Source organism: Ursus americanus, chromosome 11, assembly GCF_024610735.1.
Source record: "Ursus americanus isolate L20-20 chromosome 11, mUrsAme1.1.p, whole genome shotgun sequence".
Lineage (NCBI taxonomy): Eukaryota > Metazoa > Chordata > Mammalia > Carnivora > Ursidae > Ursus > Ursus americanus.
Genome location: NC_142137.1, coordinates 11,403,185 through 11,416,891, shown reverse-complemented (window position 1 = coordinate 11,416,891; position 13,707 = coordinate 11,403,185).

Below are 13,707 nucleotides of genomic sequence, written 5' to 3'. Positions count from 1 at the left end.
CAAAGAGATTCAACAACAACAACAACAACAAAACACTTTACCATACTTCACTGCATATGGTTGGAGACCCTGATTACCCATATTGATGTGGTTATAGATATGTTTACCTTTCACTACAGACTTTGTATTTAGGTTAGCTATAACAAAAGTTGAGCCTAAAAAGAAAGTAGTGGTTTATATTTCTCCTTTATCTTGCTTTTCACTTTCAGCCTGAAGGATTACAAAAGTCTTCATTTCCTACATTGTCATTGAGCTCCATTCCATTGAGCTCACATACCAGCTTCAGTACTGATATCAAAATCCTCCCTGAGAATAACAGCAGAACTGGACTCTTACCTTTGGAAGGACTTGGTCCCTGTCAGATGCTTTTAAATTCAATTAAATACTGTAGGAAAAGCTATAGATTCTGGAAGCAAACCTGTCTTATTGAGATGAAGACAATCAGTACAGAGGATCTGCCTTTAAGTGATGCCTAATTCACCCTTTACTCCTCCCCATCTTTTAATTATGCTGTCATTTCTTAGAATATCATGTTTTCCATGAACACCTAACTATTGCCACTACAACTGACACTATTCACATCTCGGATATTATGAAGCAGTGACTACTGATAAGCCACCTGTGGAGTGTAGACTATTTTTATGTTCCCGTTCTTGTTCATCTTCTTTATAAGGCTGAGGCATGTAACTAAACCATATCTCCATATCTTGAACTGGTCATGGTTCCCTTATAGCTAGACATCAAGCTGATAGCTTGATAGCTATAGCTGAAGCTGATAGCTCAAATGTAACTGTATATGTCAATCAACTGGAATGAAGTTTATTATGTTAATAGCTTCCATTTCTTTAGTTAATCTTGAACTTTTAGTTAAAGCTCTTGGAATTAGTGATTTCATTAAAAAAATCAGCTTCACTGGATAGATCAATAGAGCAATATTGGGAAAATTATTTAGTATCTAGGAATCTCAGCTTCTTCATCTATAAAGCTGATGTAATAAAGAAGATTTCTAAGGACTGTACGTGAAATCATAGCATATATGGAAAGCAAAGGTCACTAACTCAAAGAATCCTAGAGGCCAGGTTGATCACAGAAATTAACAAATCCGGGTGAGTATAAGAGAGTAGGAATTTGTGGGACTTTTAAACACCTGCAATAGACAAAGGTATCCAAACACAGAACTTGTCGTGGCTACACAAAATATTAAGGAAGAAAACGTGGCCACAGATTGCTTGCTACTTGTAAAAATATTTAGTATGCAGGAGGTTCAGAAATGGCAGTTCTCTTTTTCACTTCCATTTTCCTTCTACCTTCTACTCTGACATATTGATGACCTCAGGCTTATAAGTGGTAATCAAAGTGAAAAATAAAGATAGCTAAAGCACTTTCTATGTTCTTAAAGATCACTGAACCTCCTGGGGAGACACATAGCAAGTAAAATATAACCAGACATGAGCAATAATGGAAATTGAAGGGTAACAGAATATGTCTCCCCAAAACATGACTGTTGGAGTTCAGGACATGCCATCCCAAAATATGCCACTTTGATTGTTTTGAGCTGTGAGCACTTGGAAACAACAGACACAGTGAGAGGCTTTCTCTGAATTCTTATCTGCCTAAAGACAGATCTTCCAAAAGAAACTCAATTGTCGTAAATCCCATCCCAAGGAGCTTCATCAACCAGTGAAAATTGACTCCTATCACAGGAAAGGAGACTAGAGGTCAACACTGCACCCAGACAACCTTTGTCACAAACATATGCATACCTCCTGTCTATTCTTCTGAAGTCCCATTCATCTTTCCTAAAAAAGTTTAGTCTCCCTTAAGAGGCCTACATCCTCCTTCCCCTTTCCCTATTAAGGTAGTATTTAATCCTGAATACTATAGCCACCCCTTCGAGTTACTATTTTCCCTGGGTTTTCTCTCATACATACATTAAGTACACATATTAGTTAACTTCTTTTTGTTTATTTTTCTTATTGATATATACTTTATTATAGGATATCTTGTAAGAATTCAGAAGGATAGAAGGAAAATTATTATTTTTTTCCTTCTACAAAATATAAGCCAATTTTCTAAATACAGTGAAATCACCAAAGAAGGATTTCCCTGTTGGGGTCATCAGGGAGGGTTTTATTGATGAACTGGCATTTGAGTTGTGTTTTGCAGTACAATAAGTTAGTCAATGTAAAAAAAAGGGGGAGTCAAGGGTATTCAAAATTACAGGAAATATTTGTGCAAAAACATAAAGAAATGAACAATCATGCCAATGATTCACCAACTTTAGGGTCCTGTATTCAACTAATTAGACAACCATAGCATGCATTCCATAGGGCCATAAAAATAAATAAATAATTTAAAAAAACCACCTAGATAAATGCTTACCTAGAGTCTTTAATTATTCAGCAATACTTTGAACTCCTAATGCCTTTATCAAAGATTTATTCCCAGTACCTAAAATAATTTGCACGGATATTTCATTATATTATGTACTAAATAAAAACTTAAACTCAGCATATTTTAATGGATTTCAACAATATAATCATTTGGGGATAACCCATAATTACTATTGGCATTCCTTATCTTCTCATTCATGCCAGAGGGCACCAGCATTGAATGTGAGTTGTTTCATTCTTTTGGCTTCCTAATGGTTTGTTGAGTTGTGTCAGGACCTTATTACCTCTGATCTGAACTGTTATATCTTGCTACTCTCAGCTTCTCTTCCTCCTCAATCCACTCTGAATTAATCTTTACAGAACACAATTTTGATCCTATTTCTTTTCTGCTCAACAACATTTTGTAATGTCCCATAACATACCAAATAATGCAAATAATTAAAAAATAAATACTTGTTATTCATCTTGGTTCAGACTGTCAATATGAGTCTGTGCTTTGCAGGTCAAGCAGAATGGGAGTAATAAGATATGAGGGAAACAAAACAAGAAGAGTGTTGATTTAGAGTCCTGGCACCTTTTGGATTTAAATTATAGTTCAACAACTACTTTTGTATGACTTGTTTCTTTGTTTTAAGAGTTGTGAAAGGTAGTTGTGCCAAATAGAAATAATATAATAGATGCTCCAGTATTTGTAGAAATGAACAGAACTGGATCTGGTTAAGATGACAAGTTCTGGCAGCATAAAAATAAGAATTTCAGATAAATGTGCTGGAGGAGACAAGAGACCCAGAGATATACAAGGAGAGGCATCCAGGAGGTAAAAAGGGCAGGAATTAACAGGAAGAACATAAAGTCAGGGGATTGATATCAGGTGGATATCATTGCAAGAAACAGGTCTAAGGAGTCCATTAGCAGGGAAGAAAAAAAAAAAAAAAGCTAGAGAAGAAATTGAAATCAGAAGTTTCATACAGCAGAAAATGGTACCCAGTCTCAGCAAATGGAGCTTCCAGGGCACAACTCAAGTATGAGGGTAAGATGGAATATGAAAACTAGCAACAAGATTCAGCTGATCCCAAGCCCTTAATATATGAATAAATGCACCTTTTGATTTTCCTTACTTAGGAGCCAGATCTGCTTCAGAGCCCAGAGATGGTAGAATCTACAGGGTAATCACATCTGGAATAAATAATATCACCCTGGGGGTGATATTTGGACTAGAGCAGAGATAGGGATCCGATCCAGACTCCTATGTAATTTTCTTATTAAATTTGAACTGGACACACTAAGGTTTGTTAATGGTTTGGGATTTATAAATATTCTTCTCATCTATGAAAGAGACTTCCACGGTAACAATACACTCTATGTAGAGTCAAAAAGTCACATATATTCTCAAATTCGACATTACAAAGCAGTGGTCTACAGGGAAGAATATAAATGTATATCTGAGCTTCTAAACTCCAGATCAGTAGTGGAAATAAACACACACCCTTCCCCCCAGTTAAGAAGATTTAGACCAAATTTGTTTAACAAAACTTTTACTATTGTCTGAGAACTTTTATTAATTCCATTTTACAGATGTGGAAACTAAGCAAAACAAGTTTATAAGTTACTTACTTTAGGTTGTACTGATAGAAAGTGGTATAGGTAGGATTTGAACTTGGTAAGTTTGGCTCTAAGACTCTCTCTCTCTCTCTCTCTCTCTCTCTCTATATATATATATATATATATATATATATATATCTAGGTCTGGATACAGATATATAGATATGTGTGTGTGTATATATATATATATATATATATATTTATTTAAGATTTATTTATTTATTTGAGAAAGAGAGTGAGCAAGTGGAGGTGGGGAGAGGGAGAGAGAAATTTCCCAAGCAAACTCCCCACTGAGCATGGAGCCTGTTCCAGGGCTCGATCTCACAACCCTTGAGATCATGACATGAGCTAAAATCAAGAGTCTGATGCTTAGCTGACTGAGTTACCCAGGCACCCCTAAGACTCCATATTTTTTAGTCAGTATGCCATCTTGGTTGATTCTATGTCATGATTCTGTGGATCAGCTGAGTGCTTCTCCTGGTCTGGATCGATTCAGTTGATCTCTGTGGAGTACCCTCAGCTAGATGGTCTAGATTAACTGCACTCACAGATCTGGCAACTGACAGGCTCTTGGCCACAGTGTCTTCATTCTCTTGCACATGGTTTCACATCTTCCAACAGGTTAGCTCAGGTTTACTCACATAGTAGTTTAAGGATTTCAGCATGAATGCAGGATTGCGGCATGAGAGAGAAAACCCCAATATGAAACCTTTTATCAAGACACTACATTGGTGGTTCTCAACTGGGGCAATTCCCCCTACCTGAAGGAGATATTTCACAGTGTCTGGAGAGACATTTTTGATTGACATAGTCAAAGGGTTGTTACTGGCATCTAGTGGGGAGAGGGCAGAGATGTTATTAAATATCCTACAATGAACAAGTCAACCCCCCATCAACAAAATATCATTAAGTCCAAAATGTCAACGATGCTGAGATCAAGAAACCCTGATTAATTTGACTCACATTTGTTAACGTCCCATTAGCCAAAGAAATTCACATGGCCTATCCAATTTCAAGGAGAAAAAAAAAATGGACTCCAGCTCTTTATGAAAAGAAAAGAATTTGTAGTCATTTTTGCATTCTGCCATTGCAATAATAATCTAAGCTATTTGAGAAGAAAAAAAGGAAGGCAAAACAGCACAGCACTAGCAGCAGAACCTCAAGGAAGAGATTAGGAGGGGATAGGAGGGTTAAAAAATATTCAGCAGGACAGCAAACCTGGGAGGTTAGTCTTTTAATATTTTGCTTTTGTTTAATCAGACTTAATGCACTCATATATGATTATGTATGATCTTCGCATAGAGTTTAAAAGATGCCTGTCTTTCAAATTGGGTTTTACATATTAAAAACACTACAGTAATCTATACCAACAGGATATTAACCTATATATATATACAGTATTTAAAATCTTGGTGAGAAAAGCAAAGTAATTGACCAATAAGTCTGTCCGTGATAATAACAGACTTTCATAGAGTTCATTAATGATATATCCATTATTATATTTTCTCTCTCCATAAATGAAATTATTCCTAAAGGATAAATTAAAATCAACGTGTCTTACTGAAAGATCAATATGCCTGACCATATCATAAATAGAGACTTTCCTGAGGGAATAGTTCTGTTACAACCACTGTCTTTTGAAAGACTTCCTTAAATCTTATTTTTTATTTGTTTTGTGTTGAGAAGAAGACGTAGAGAAAGAATAAGGAGAATTAACTATTTCAACTATCTACTACTCTTTCAGACACTTTGACACAAAATTTAGGTATTTGGATTTTTAAAAATTTTTTACATTTAATAATCTAGTTATATTATGTAAGACACCTGGCAATAATGACTTAATATTTTGTCAATCTGAATATATGAATTTTTAGTGTCACTTGTGTGAAAAATTATAATTGATTATTATCATTATTAATGTAAGTAATATAGAGTTTACCTAAAAACAACTAAAATTACAAAAAAAATACATGGATGAACTATATAAAATTGTTGATAATTTAACCATTTTATGTCTGTACAAATTACAATAATATATGGTTCTAATTAACACCACTAGCCAACTCAAGATAATCTGTATAATTTTAAAAATGTTTAGCAAATCTAAATATATTGCCTTAAAAATCTTGCTTCATGATTTGGAGATCCTAACATAACAACTTTTTAAAATCTTTATCATGCCAAAGATATGTGAACATGTCCCATGCAAATTAAGATTAAAAAAAAAGATGGTAGACAGATATGACCAGAAAATTAAAAATTAAAAAACAGCTGTGGGGAATTTCCCTGTTTTTAGCTCATAAATTGAATACCACGGAATCGTAAGTCTGTATATGCCTGTAATTCATCAACTGCGTGTGCACATATGCCATTTTAATAAAGGATGAATTGGCTCATAGAAGTGTAAATATTATTTTTCTAGAAGAGATACAAGTTCCTCCTCAGAGCATCTTTGACTCCAAATCTTAATAAGAAGAAGTGCAGCAGGAAAAGGAAAGCCTCTGGGGTCACACAAACAGACCCGGCTTTTCATCTTTGCCCTGCTATTTCTTAGCACTAGTCTAGACTCTTATTATTGATAAGTTCTTGGAGGCTTAGCTTATCATTTGTATAATGGGATAATACTACTGCCCTGCATGCTGGTTATAAAGGATGAAGGACATACTGTGTATAAAGCAACTTTCATTGTGTTAACTTCTAGTATTTGTTCAATTAATACAGTCTACTAGTTTCTATTATTTTTGCAAACATTTTTGCATTAGATGTCGATACATTTAAGTTGATTACATGGTGCTTTATCTTCGCTCCTTTCTGGCTCCCAAGATTTCGAAATTTTTACTGAAAGTAGAAAACAAGAAAAGTATTCTGGGCCTCACCGAGTTCAATTTGCCTAATTATGCTCACTCCTTTTATTTTTCTCATCACTAACTTTTGTCCACTCTAGATTTTCTTTCTGGCTTTCCTGTGCACATAATAAACACTTTGATTAAAAATCTTAAACATTAGACAAGAATTTAATATCTTCAACTTATACTTTTAAAATGAAATGTTTAAGTTAGACAGTGGAAATTAGATTAGGAAAATTTATCTGGATGGTCAAGTAGCCTGAGTTCCTGAATGAAACATCATTCTATATTTTGAGCACTTATGCCTGAAAAACAACATAGCTTTGGCTAGCACTTGGAAAATGCTTTCTCTGTTTCCCCAATGTCAGAGTAATTTTCAATTTATCTCAGATGTGAGAGATAACCAAAATGATCTTAAATAAAATGCCATGTTCATTAATTCTATCCCTAAGGAAAAGATGATGCATAGCCAATATTCCTTTCATTGATTACTTATAGTGCGTTAAATAGTCACATTATAAAACTTGAAGGACAGAATTATAGATACTTGCAGACTACAAATAACTCCAAAATAAAATATTTCTGCACAAATCTTTGGTGACTGGCTATGGCAAGAAGGCAATATGAATTGATGGGCTCATTTATCTCCACCTCTTCAGAGACCACTTCATATTTTTCACCGACTACATTAATACATTCTGCATGTTTGACTATGAATAGTCACTGCTATGAGATACCTTTCAACAGCCCAGAACAGTTTAATATTATCAAGGTTACAGCTGTACTTGTTCATAAATAATTCATTTAAAATGCATTTTTTAATTAAAAAAATAGGTCATATGATTCATTTTGAAGTCCTGTGGGTCGTTGGAAGATCATCTGGGGATGATTCATTAATACCTTCTCTAGAATCTGCAGTCTGCTATCCCACATTTGTTCATAAATGAACTGAGTAATACCTCCTGTGATTCCCAGGCTTTCATTGCAAAATTCACAGATGCACCTTTGACTCGCACCTCCATGGATTTAAAAACAATATGGGTTCATCATATTCCAATACACAGATACCAGCCATGTGGTACTTGGAAACCTTTGTCCATTTGTCAGGCTAAATTGTAGCTCAGATTTGGCAGCAAAGAAAATAGGGCATCATATTTTTACTTGCATATAACATTACTGGTAACTGTAAACTGACAAAATAAAATAGAAAATAGTTTAGGATATCTGTGGTTACAGGTATCTATTCCTGCACTTGAGGTCTTTGGGGGACATGATTTTAAAATGGAGTAGTTATTGAAAACCCTATTTTCAGCTCTGTTTTGAAAGATCACTGACTGCATAATGGTCAATACCCTGGCAGTTGAATACGATTCTCTTAAGTTTTGGCATTTGAGAGCACACATAAACTATTTAGGAATCACTATGGTTCCACCTAGCCCACTGCAGAACCAGTGGTACTCTGGTGGCATCAATGGTTAATGCACCTTTGAGAGCACAAGTCACCAGAGCAATTAGTTCACCTGCTAGCAATGCTGAAGCCACACATTTGAATCCTATAAAAGCTTCTTTTCTTTGCAGAGAGAGAGAGAGGGAATCTTAGTTCAAGCTCATAGATACACACATAAATTTATCTTGCTGGATAACCTATCTCGGGTAATATGGTTTATACTATTTCACATCCATTTTCAAACTCTCCCTCTTTACTGGTTTGTTCTATCTCAACATAGAAATACCTCTAAGAGTAGTTCATCTTGAAATTTTTTATTATAAAAATACAAATTTTCTTTTGACTTTATGTATACTAACTATATGATTATCTTTTCTTTTTAAGATGAGATGGTCTCCACTTCCTTGCTTATTCTTCAGCTTAGAGTAGTCACACATCCATACCACATTGCTCCAAAGACATCACACACTAAGGTCAAGACTGGTTTCACTGAACACTTGGTGGCATTGTCCCACTACTCCAGTATTTGACACTGTGACACATATCCTTTTTTGCTGTATGACACCATTATCTACTTCTACCTAAATGTCTGTGCTCCCAACACTTTGATTCTTTTCTCTAGTCACTGTGTATCCCAGACAGATATCCATATCCAACTTTCTTCAGAAATAACTTAAAAAGGTGTTAAACCCTAACTATGCATTTCTAAACCACAGACTGTGCTAAGACTTCAATCCATTTATCCGATTGCTTATTGCAGATCTCTACTAAGAAGTTCCAGATATATCTCAAACTCAATGTTTAAAATAGACAGCAGCATCATTCCCTTAATCTAGTCTTCCTCCTCTCTAAATCCATGCCATTATCACTCATTTTTACCCAAACTACAGAGACAGTGGAGTTGTGTCAAGCTATTGTCTGACCACAGGCTGCTTTCAGCCCTCACTAAATACAGATGTGTTACCTTCTCCTTCCAACAATCCTTCTAGGTGATGAGGGATAGAGCCCTCTTCTTGACGCTTATGGATGGCTTGTAAAGTTAAGATTATGGGAAAATTCCGCAAGAGATAAAAACCAGATGGGGGCAAGAAACAATTACATTTAATGAAGAGATATAGATTGGCCCACTCCTGCTAGGAGGACATTAATCTGAGAGCTAGCTCCTGATTAAGGGAAGATTCCATCAGGTACCTATGACAAGAACAGCTAATATAGGTCTGGGCACAGGGTGAACAGTAACAAATGATGCTTCAATTTCCAAATGCTTTAACAACTGAGACAAGACCCTTCAAAGAGATCATTTATCAAGATGTTGTCTGTATGACCCATCACTTCTAGCCCTGTATCTAAGGACTATTAAACATGCTCATCTCCTTTTCTCTCTTCCCCCTCTTCTCATCATGGTATAAAACCAAAGCCAGCCAAAAATCTGAGCTTCCTTCTGTTACCCTTCACATTCCTCCTCTGATATGTGAATACAGAACTGGCTATCTACTAGAATTGGAGAAATGGGAAGAACAGGAAGGAGAAAATCAGATAATATTCCAAAAGTAATTTTCTGCCACACTAGTAACAAGAATCACCCTAACCTCTCTTCTCTCTATGCAATTATTTCCTCCTTTTCTCTGCTGAGTGGTCATGATCTACCAACTTCTAGGTTCCTCTCTCACCACTAACAACAGCTAACACCCAGATGGCATTGTTCATCTTACCCCTAACTCTTAATTTTATCCAAGGCAATTTCTTTGGAAATTGCTAATCACAGGAAATTTTCAATCCAAGACACAAGTGCAACTAAGAGAAATAATTGGGCATAAGGAGTGGTCAGGGACATCTCCAAGAGGGAAGGCCCCAGGAGGCCCAGAATTCATTAATTTTCTGCTCTTGAAATTGGCAACTCTCTAATTAGACCAGGGACTTTTATTGGTGCTAACAGGTTGCTCTAGGTGCTACTTCACCCATCAGACCATAGAATGAAACAGGCAAAGCCTTTGTTGATACAGCATTTAGTAAGACTGAAAATGGATAGTATCATCTATTGTTAATACATACAGGAAATGTTGTTTTACTACAGCTGTTGTGACTTCTATCTCCACTTAGATTTCTATTGCCAGCATATTTCCTTCACATGGCCATGGGCATCAGCTTTCTTCCAATCTCCGTTCACAGTAGTCACCTCCACCACTCTTTGACCTCCTCAAATCTCAAATGATATCATGTTGCATCATAATATCTCTTGTTTCTCAGAATGGGTTGGTGGGGCTTTTTGTTTATTTTTGTTTTTCAAATCTTTGCCAGTTTGCTTCTACTTGTCAACAACCTCAACAGCAATGAATGGGCAATCATGGGTTATATCAATCAGTTATTTGAAGATATGTCTGTAATGAGATCCATGAGGTAGAGAGAACTGGTCTACCTTATCCCCAAGAAGACTTTATAACTCAGTACATTTATTTTCACTACAACTTTGACTTATATCTTTGCTACTTCTTTCTCAAAATGATACTCAGCAGAAACACAATCCCTGAGGAAATTAGTATCTACCTGGGGAAAACTTTTAGCCACATTCCAGATTGTGAAGGACCAGCTCATAGAGTGTGTTAATCAACGTTGCAGGCAAGGGAAAACAAACCAGAAACATTTCCTCATTCTGCTTCACATTCATATAAATTGGGCATGCATAATGAAGGGCAGAGGGACTCAACTTTTTTGAACTGTAGAAGATACTAGCTGTATGACCTTATGACTTCAGCTCTCCTCCATCGTGCACTGCTCTCTGCCATACCTCAACCACTGTAAACACATAAATCCAATTCAAGATTAAGAAAATAAAAAGTCTAGTAAGTTACATAGTTGAGCTAAGCACTGTCACTTCCATCTCTGGTTCCTGCTCCATTGATTGGCACATACAGATTATAACAAACTTTCAAGAATCTATCTTTCAACCAAGGAATATGTAGGGACATACTTGTCTTTAAAAAATTAGGAAAATATTAACTTTCAGAGGTAAAGGCCCCCAAAAGAGGATTTAGTGTCAACTCTAAAATGATCACTCAAGCCCTCAGGGTCTATGCCATCTGTAGCTAAAGAATCACTTAAAGGGCCACTCAGGAAATGACACTAGGATTCACATCTTTCCCTCAACTCTTCGTCTTTGTCTCTGCTCTGATTTCTCATCTTTGTAACTTTGCCTTCTTACCTAAAAGTTTTCTTTTCATTCATATTGCTCTTTGTTGGATGACTTGTTTGGAAAGTCTGCCCAGGTTGTGTTTTAGTACTTTTCTAGTATTGTTTCTTGAATTAGAGTAAATCTGGCTAATGAGCTGGGTGCTCCATCTTCTCTCATTGTTCTAAGTGCATCTGCACATTTATTCAAATAAGAAAAGACTCCACAATAAAAAGCTATAGTTAAAATTATTCAAATACGTTATTCCTTGACTAGATTTGAAAATTGAGTCCCTCACATTAAGTGATTGGTCCATGATCACAACATAAAAAAAAAAAAAAGACAGAAGGAAAGAAAGAAAGAAAGAAAGAAAGAAAGAAAGAAAGAAAGAAAGAAAAAGAAAGAAAGAAAGAAAAGAGAAAAGATACAGCTAGTATCATTCCTAGACCACACTGATCTAAAGTTTAGAGAATATGCTTATAAATTATGAGTAATGTACAAATCTGCCCACTATTGTACTGGATAATAAAAACCTCGATATGAAACTTAAGGATGATATCAGGAGATGGAAATAAATATGGACACATGTTAAATCTTGAGTTTTAATCAAAACAGACAACTAGCAGAAATATGATCAGGAGAAAAATGATATCATTCCAAGAACTCTGAGAGTTTGACTAAAAAAAAAAGTCAATATTACAGTAAAATCTAAAATATTTCCAAAACAAAACGAAAGACTTAATTTATTTAATAAGGAAAACTAAATTGTGAAAGCTACGATGCTATCATCAGTGGGGTTTAGAAAGGCAAAACCTGGTGGTGTGTACTCACTACTTCACACAGGAGAGAATCTGGGACACAGGATGATCTTATTAACCTGGGAGGCAAACTCTATTACTGAGCAGGGATTGCTCATTAGACTTCTCCTTGACTTGGATGAAATAGCTGTCAGAACTTTCCTCCAACCTGTCTTCTAAATCTAAGCTCATGAGCAGACTTTCTGGTATCTACTCCACTATTCTTGATATCAAAACACCAGTAAAGTGGATGACATCATTAGAAGATGGACATATTCGCACTTTCTAAATTTCTTTCAAAAAAATATATGATTCACTGTACATGCAGAAAATGTCATTCTCAATGTCATGCTTTGTATGTTACACCAATCTTTGGAATTTAATATGTGAGAGCAACCAACTCTATGACACTGAAAATATTGTTTTTCTCAACACGCCATGTTGAACACTAAAGATCTAAAACTGTCGTAACTTCTCTGAGAAGACTCACTGCCTGGGGTAATGTAATTTGGGTTGCCTTTCTTAGCAAACATGCCAATCTTGGTGCACACCTTTTCAACAATAAAGCAGATCTAGAGTCAATGGGATTCATTTGGAAAAAATCTACCAAGTTAGTCAGTAATGGAACATTAATTGGTGAGTTCCAAAGTAATTAAATATAGTATCACGAGAAAAAGAAATAACAGTCATAGGAAAGAATCTATCCGGAGCCTGGTATGGGATTCTAAAGTTACTAGTGTAACATTTAAAAGAGAATTCAAGTTACTCTGATAGTTGTTTATAAATATTAGAAGGGTCAGCATTTGCTAAAGGGTTTTATTTTTTTCCCTTATTTTTTTCTTTTTCTTTTTCTTGTTTTTATTTTTATTTTTTAAATTATTAACATATATATGTTAATAATTTGTTTCAGGGGTATTTGTTTCAGGGGTACAGGTCTGTGATTCATCAGTCTTACACAATACACAGCACTCACCACAACATAAACCCTCCCCAATGTCCATCACTCAGCCACCCCATTCCCCCACTCCCCTCCCCTCCAGCAACACTAAAGGGTTTTAATTTGCTCTAGGTGAATCTAAAGGGGCAGAACCAAGAGTCATTAGAAAAGTAAAAGGGGAACGGATTTTCCTTGTTTCAATGAAATGGGCTGCCCTGTATGGTGATGAGTTTCCAAGATACGAGCCAGAATGAAAGGCCTCCTTCACAGATATTTTGAAGAATTCCATATTGAATGAAAGTTGAACTACGTGACTTCTAAGTGACATTCTAACTTGAAAGATTCTATGCTTAATGTTCTTAGTGGCAGATTAGTTAAGGAACCTATATATTATGATTCCTGGTCCAACCTTCTCTCCTTTATGTTCTCTTCTTGTCATCAGCAGCGGTGATTTTTTTTTTTTTTTTTTTTTAGATTATGGAGATCTTCATTTACCTGCTTGCTTGTTATATACTCTTT